Genomic DNA, 6,313 nt, shown 5'->3' on the forward strand with positions numbered 1-6,313 from the left:
TACGCTCCTTTCGTACTAGCATCTGGTCTCAGCCAGAACGCTAGTTTCGCACTATCATCACTTAGCGTCTGCTCGCCCTCGCGCTTGTTTCGTTTGCTTGGTTCGGTTGTTTTGGCTTGCGATTGTTTTGCACTATGATTGTGTGCTCTACGCGAATTGAGTAGTAGTTTATGGAAGCCACGCAGGCCCAGCGATTACACTTGATCATTCAACCTGCCATTTATAAATGTCATCGCGCTTGACCTCTCCAACATCTCTCAAAATATTTGCCTGAGAATATAGCGAAATTAGAACACGTATAAAGCTGCACTGAAATATTGCATTATGGGCTATTTTATTCGTCGGTGAATATTTTAGGACGCTTTGTATGCTTAGAAGAGTAAGAAAAGCTCGGTAGCACGCTGCACTCTTTTAACACCTAAAAACGAAAGTCTGTTGCAGAGATGCTAATGTCTAAACTTATACGATCGGACGGGTCAGACTTTTTGCAAGACATGATGAGCAGTATGAAGTAAACGTTGGCACTGTAGATCGACTGCGAGAACCTAATGCAATACCAAAATGTCCTTCGTTCTTGGTTTCATCGGCTCTCTCGGCGTCGTTCGCTCCTTTGTTCGTTCTATCCTTGTTTCTTTCTTTGCTTTGCTCATATTCGGTGACTGCATCTTTGCTTCCATGCAGGGGCATGAGCCCTTCCTGATTATATTTTTTCTTGGTTTTTTGTTGTTTTTCCCTTTGGTTTTGTTTTGTTTTTATATTTATTTGTTTTATGATCCCTACCATTGACCCACACTCGTGCATAGGTCACTGAGCAATCTCTTTCCTTAACGTTCTCTCTCCCACTGCGCTTTTTGCGGATATGAGCCATTGCAACGAACCACTTAAGGCTTTCGCTTTTATTATTGGAAATGTTAAAAAGGCGGACTATTCGCGAGGTTTGTAGCAAGTATAGACGGACTGACACCCTGCCGGACATCGTAAGCGTGAACTCAAGCCTTACACATCGAATACAAAGAAAAGGTTCCGTGTTCAAATTTCCTGCAGTGTTTCTACGAAGGCATTCGAACTGCACACCGTTCCTTCGGAAGGTATCGACCAGCCGCCGCGCACATAATATATCGCCGAATAGCAGCCAGCATAATTGCACCAAATACTTCGCTATTTTCCCGCACAATTGATGATTTATGCTGCCGAAGAAGTTTCTCTTGTGTGCTTCTTATCGTCTTGATATGCAATCATGCATTACAACGCTCATTGCAATCTTCGTTAAAGGAATATAAATAAGCTGTATTTCTCTCATTTTTGTTTCCGTGGCCAACAGGATTTTTCTCGATAATTTAACAAATGCTGCAAGCGTTGCGTTAGGGCATTGCTGATACGACATATTTTCTACTCTCCAGCCTGTTGCTCTCTTTAAATTGGGTGCTATTGTTGCTGCAAGGTGCTATTTACTTGTGTACCTGTAGTTATACTTGTTGCGCTTGTTCACGAGACCCACGCAACGCTATGGTTTGGTTCGAGTCGTGGTGTTACCTCGTACGTCGTTTCTAATCATCGCAGCTTGACCGGAATCGAGACCGGAATATATAATAAAGAAATTAGAACTATCGAACAAACAAATTTTGTTTTTCTTGAACCAGTTAAATTCCAGCAAATGTATGTATCATAATTTTTGTATAGGCTTGCAAGTGGGAAAAATTATGAAATCGCTCATCTTACAAACAGTGGCTCACGACTGTGCGACAAGCTGTGCGACGGACGTCATCGATATGGTTCCCTCGCGGCGCTGCATGATAGCAATAAGCAGGTGCGGCGGCAGGGCATCCGGCTAAATGCTATGTTTCTTTGTACGCGGAGTCGTTGGGCGCGCTTCAATCACGACGCGCAAGTGGAAATATCCCGTGGTATTTTCTTTATATTTCGCAGGAGTCTGCAGTAAGCAGAAAATCCCTAATGCCGAATAGATAGAACTTTGGAAACTGCCTAAACGGACGTTTTATAAAGTGCTCCTAAATAATACTGACTATTTATACAATTAATTAAGCAGAACACAAAAATGGTCCGATTACTCCATAAAATAGACAGCACTGCATTTGGTGGCGTCTTCTTAGAGTACATCGGCATATGCTTCACCATCATGATCATCATCATCAGCCTGGTTACACCCCCTGCAGAGCAAAAGCCTCTCCCATGCTTCTCCAACTACCCCGGTCATGTACTAACTGCGGCCATGTTTTCCCTGCAAACTTCTTTATCTTATCCGCCCACCTAACTTTCTGCCGCCCCCTGCTACGCTTCCGTTTCCGTGGGATCTAGTCCGTAACCCTTAATGACCATCGGTTATCTTCCCTCCTCATTACATGTCTTGCCCATGCCCATTTCTTTTTCTTGATTTCAACTAAGATTGCATAAACTCGCGTTTGTTCCCTCACCCAACCAGGTCTTTTGTTATCCCTTAACATTACACCTATAATTCTTTTTTTCCATAGCTCGTTGCGTCGTCCTCAATTTAAATAGAACCCTTTTCGTAAGCCTCCAAGTTTCTGCCCCGTACGTGAGTACTGGTAAAACACATCTGATATACACTTTTCTCTTGAGGGATAATGGCAACCTGCTGTTGATCTGAGAATGCCTGCCAAACGCACCCCAGCCCATTAATATTCTTCTCATTATTTTAGTCTCATGATCCGGATCCGCGGTCACTACCTGTCCTAAGTAGATGTATTCCCTTACCACTTCCAGTGCCTCACCACCTATCGTAAACTGCAGTTCTCTTCCGAGACTGTTAAACATTATTTAGTTTTCTCCAGATTAATTTTCAGACTCACCCTTCTGCTTTGCCTCTCCAGGTAAGTGAGCATGCATTACAATTGTTCCCTTGAGTTACTAAGTAAGGCACTATCGTAAGCGAATCGCAAGTTACTAAGGTATTGTCCATTAACTCTTATCCCCAATTCTTTCCAATCCAGATCTCTGAATATCTCCTGTAAACACACTGAATAGCATTGGAGAGATCGTATCTCCCTGCCTGACGCTTTTCCTTATTTGGATTTCGTTGCTTTCTTTATCGAGGACAACGGTGGCTGTGGAGCCGCAATAGATATATCGCAGTATTTTTACATACGGCTCGTCTACACCCTGATTCCGTAATGCCTCCATGACTGCTGATGTTTCGACCGAATCAAACGCTTTATCGTAATCAATAAATGCTACATATAAGGGTTGGTTATATTCCTCACCTTTTTCTATCACCTGATTGATAGTGTGAATATGGTCTAATGTTGAGTGGCCTTTAAGGAACCCTGCCTGGTCCTTTGGTTGACGGAAGTCGAAGGTGTTCCTGATTCTATTTATAATTACCTTAGTAAATACTTTGTAGGCAACGGACAGTAAGCTTATCGGTCTATAATTTTTCAAGTCTATGGCATCCCCTTTCTAATGGATTGGGATTATGTTAGCGTTCTTCCAAGATTCCGGTACGCTAGAATTGTATGCTCGCAAATGTTTAAACTCGGCTAAAACTAGCTGGGAGACCCTTGTATGTGACTCGTCGATGGTTCCAGCGTAATCGCTGGTGCTCGCGCTTCTTCCGGAGAGTGCTACGGAATTTTGCCTCACGCATGGAATCCAATTAGACAGGTTGTGACGAAACGAAACAGATACAACGAAACATCACGCTTCAGTAAGTTCCAAATAAGGCCGGCCCTTACACTGCAGGACAACACTAAGCTGTTATCGGGGAAATGCAGTCCCCTGATAAAGATGAATAATTTCATGTCTCAACAACACCAAGGGTGTTGTTGAGACTTGATACATGTTTGACACACATGACAACTATTTCCACATGTCAAACCACTGCCCCTCCTATCCAGACGGACACAACGACTGAAAGCGCTCACCCCACCACAGTCCAGAAACCTGAGAAAAGGATGAACGGGAGAGAACCGCGACAACGAATTCATAAGCTCAGTTAATTAGACGAGTCAAATCGTGCCCATCCCTCAGCACTTTTTCAGCCGTGAATACAGCGTGTAACCCAGCTGTTGCAGGGTTCCACGAAAGGCCCTTAGCCCGCCCTTCTGCTAGCAGCCAGAGCGAAGAAAAAAGTCGTGGCGGAAGTGGGGGGAGGGAAGGGCAAGGACGAACGAACTAGGTGCCTCCGGTAGATTTGTTTCCACAGAACCCACTCCAGCTTCTTGGGTGGCGTAGTTACTGCGGATTGTGTTGAGCATGGGCTTGGTATCGCCACAGAGTCGACGTTGGTGATTTTCTGCTTGACAGTTTTCGGATTCCCTAGTTCATTAGCCTAGAGAAGACGACGGTATTAAAAGCAGACTACTTTCGAGAATGAGGACAGAGGTTCTCGATTTGAACTGAGACGTTTACCTTGCTCCTCCAATGGCGAAATCTAGCCAAGCAGATTGACGTCACTTTTACCATTTATTTCTCGCCTTCTCCCCGAACAGAAAGAAAAAGCGCTGATTGGGACCAAACTGGGCTCGTCTGGGACGGCCAGGATGCTGACATTTGGTTACACAAGCACTGCAACTTGCTGTCGTATCGGTATAAGACGCGCCTCCGCAAACCGCCTAGCGTATCATGTGTCACAAATACGTATCGTGCAAAGTGCGAACTCCCTCTCAACGATAAGTACGGCAGGATAAATACCTGTGGCTCGTCAACTGCTTAACAAAGTGTCACCTAATAGTTTTCTTCTTGCGACCTTTGGAACGTTTTCGTGGAAGCAAAAATTTTAAAATGTTGCCACCTGCAGTAGTGGGGACAGTGCAAAAGAAGAGACGGGAAGGACAAGAAAGAGAAAGTGCGTGAGCTAACCCCGCCCGCTCGGTAGCCTGATCCCACCGCCGCTGTTTTTCAGGGGCCAGCTGTCCTAATCAAACATCGCCTGTCCTTCTTGAAAACACCTGACTATATATAAAACCGAAGCTCTGGGTTTTTACGTACCGGAACCATTATCTCATTATAAGGCACGCCATAGTGGTCGACTTCTGATTAACTTCGAACACTCTGCTTACTGTCGCCGTACCGATGTTGCTGCCTTGGTAAACTTGGACATAACCCTGTTTCATTTTATGAGCCTTAGATGAGTATCTTTCCTTACCAATAATTATATATTCCATAATGTGGAGTGATAAACGAGAAGAAAGGGGGTTAACCGAGACGCCCGATTGTTATTAGTCATAGCATGAAAAGCCAAGAAACACTGATACCAAGGACAAAATAAGGGAAATTACTTGTGCCTAATAAATGGAATGAAGAAACGATAAATAAATGGAAATTAAAGTGGATGAAAAAACAACTTGTCGCAGGTTGGAACCGAACCCACAACCTTCGCATTTTGCGTGCGATGCTCTACCAATTGAGCTACCGCGGCGCTGTTTGCCCATCCACTTTCTTGGGCATTTATGTGTACTAGTAGAACCCTGGGAGTGTTAACCAGTGCCACCAATCAAAGACGTTGGCGGCGTACGTGGAACGTCCTTTTTACCGCAGGCGTCACGAGAACGTCATCTTTCTGAGTGAAGGCAACTGGCCAATAAACCCACATATGCTACCTTAAGGCATCAATGTTGCCGGATTCGAGACCCTCGTTATGTAATAAACAAGAAGAAAGGGGGTTAACCGAGGTGCCCGGTTTTGATTAGTCATATCATGAAAAGCCAACAAACACTGACACCAAGGACAACTTAGGGGAAATTACGGTAGCATGTGCGGGTTTATTGTCCAGTTGTCTTCACCCAAGAAGATCACGTTCTCGTGACGCCTGTGGCAAGAAGGACGTTCCACGTCCGCCGCCAAGGCCTCTTAGTGGTGACACTGGCTAGCACTCCCAGGGTTGTACTAGTACACATAAATACCCGAGAAAGTGGTTGGGTAAACAGCGCCGCGGTAGCTCAATTGGTAGAGCATCGCACGCGACATGTGAATGTTGTGGGTTCGGTTCCCACCTGCGGCAAGTTGTTTTTCATCCACTTTAATTTCCATTAATTTATCGTTTCTTCATTCCATTTAATAAGCACAAGTAATTTCCCCTATGTTGTCCTTGGTGTCAGCGTGGGTTGGCTTATCATGATAATGGGGAGTGAGTAAGAGTGTTACAAACTTGCAAGTGTACCGCAAATTGCAGCCTGTTAACAGGACGGGAGATCGGGCGAGCTTGTGTAGCTCGATGGTTGTGGCATGCGGTCTGGACAGTGCGGTGTGGTGTTCCCTCCTACTTACTCTGTCCGTGTCCGCTCGCGCTGTTGAAAACGATGAAGTATGTCAACGCTGGCTGCGCGAGCCGAACGCA

General features: G+C 45.0%; 1 non-coding gene across 1 annotated transcript; it reads right to left on the reverse strand.

Annotated features, from left to right (window-relative positions):
- Nucleotides 1-5,322: 5,322 nt before the first annotated feature.
- On the reverse strand, nucleotides 5,323-5,395 carry TRNAL-CAA (transfer RNA leucine (anticodon CAA)). The gene has a single exon. It is a non-coding gene; the product is annotated as a tRNA-Leu (tRNA).
- Nucleotides 5,396-6,313: the final 918 nt, after the last annotated feature.

This window comes from Dermacentor andersoni, chromosome 4 (assembly GCF_023375885.2).
Source record: "Dermacentor andersoni chromosome 4, qqDerAnde1_hic_scaffold, whole genome shotgun sequence".
Lineage (NCBI taxonomy): Eukaryota > Metazoa > Arthropoda > Arachnida > Ixodida > Ixodidae > Dermacentor > Dermacentor andersoni.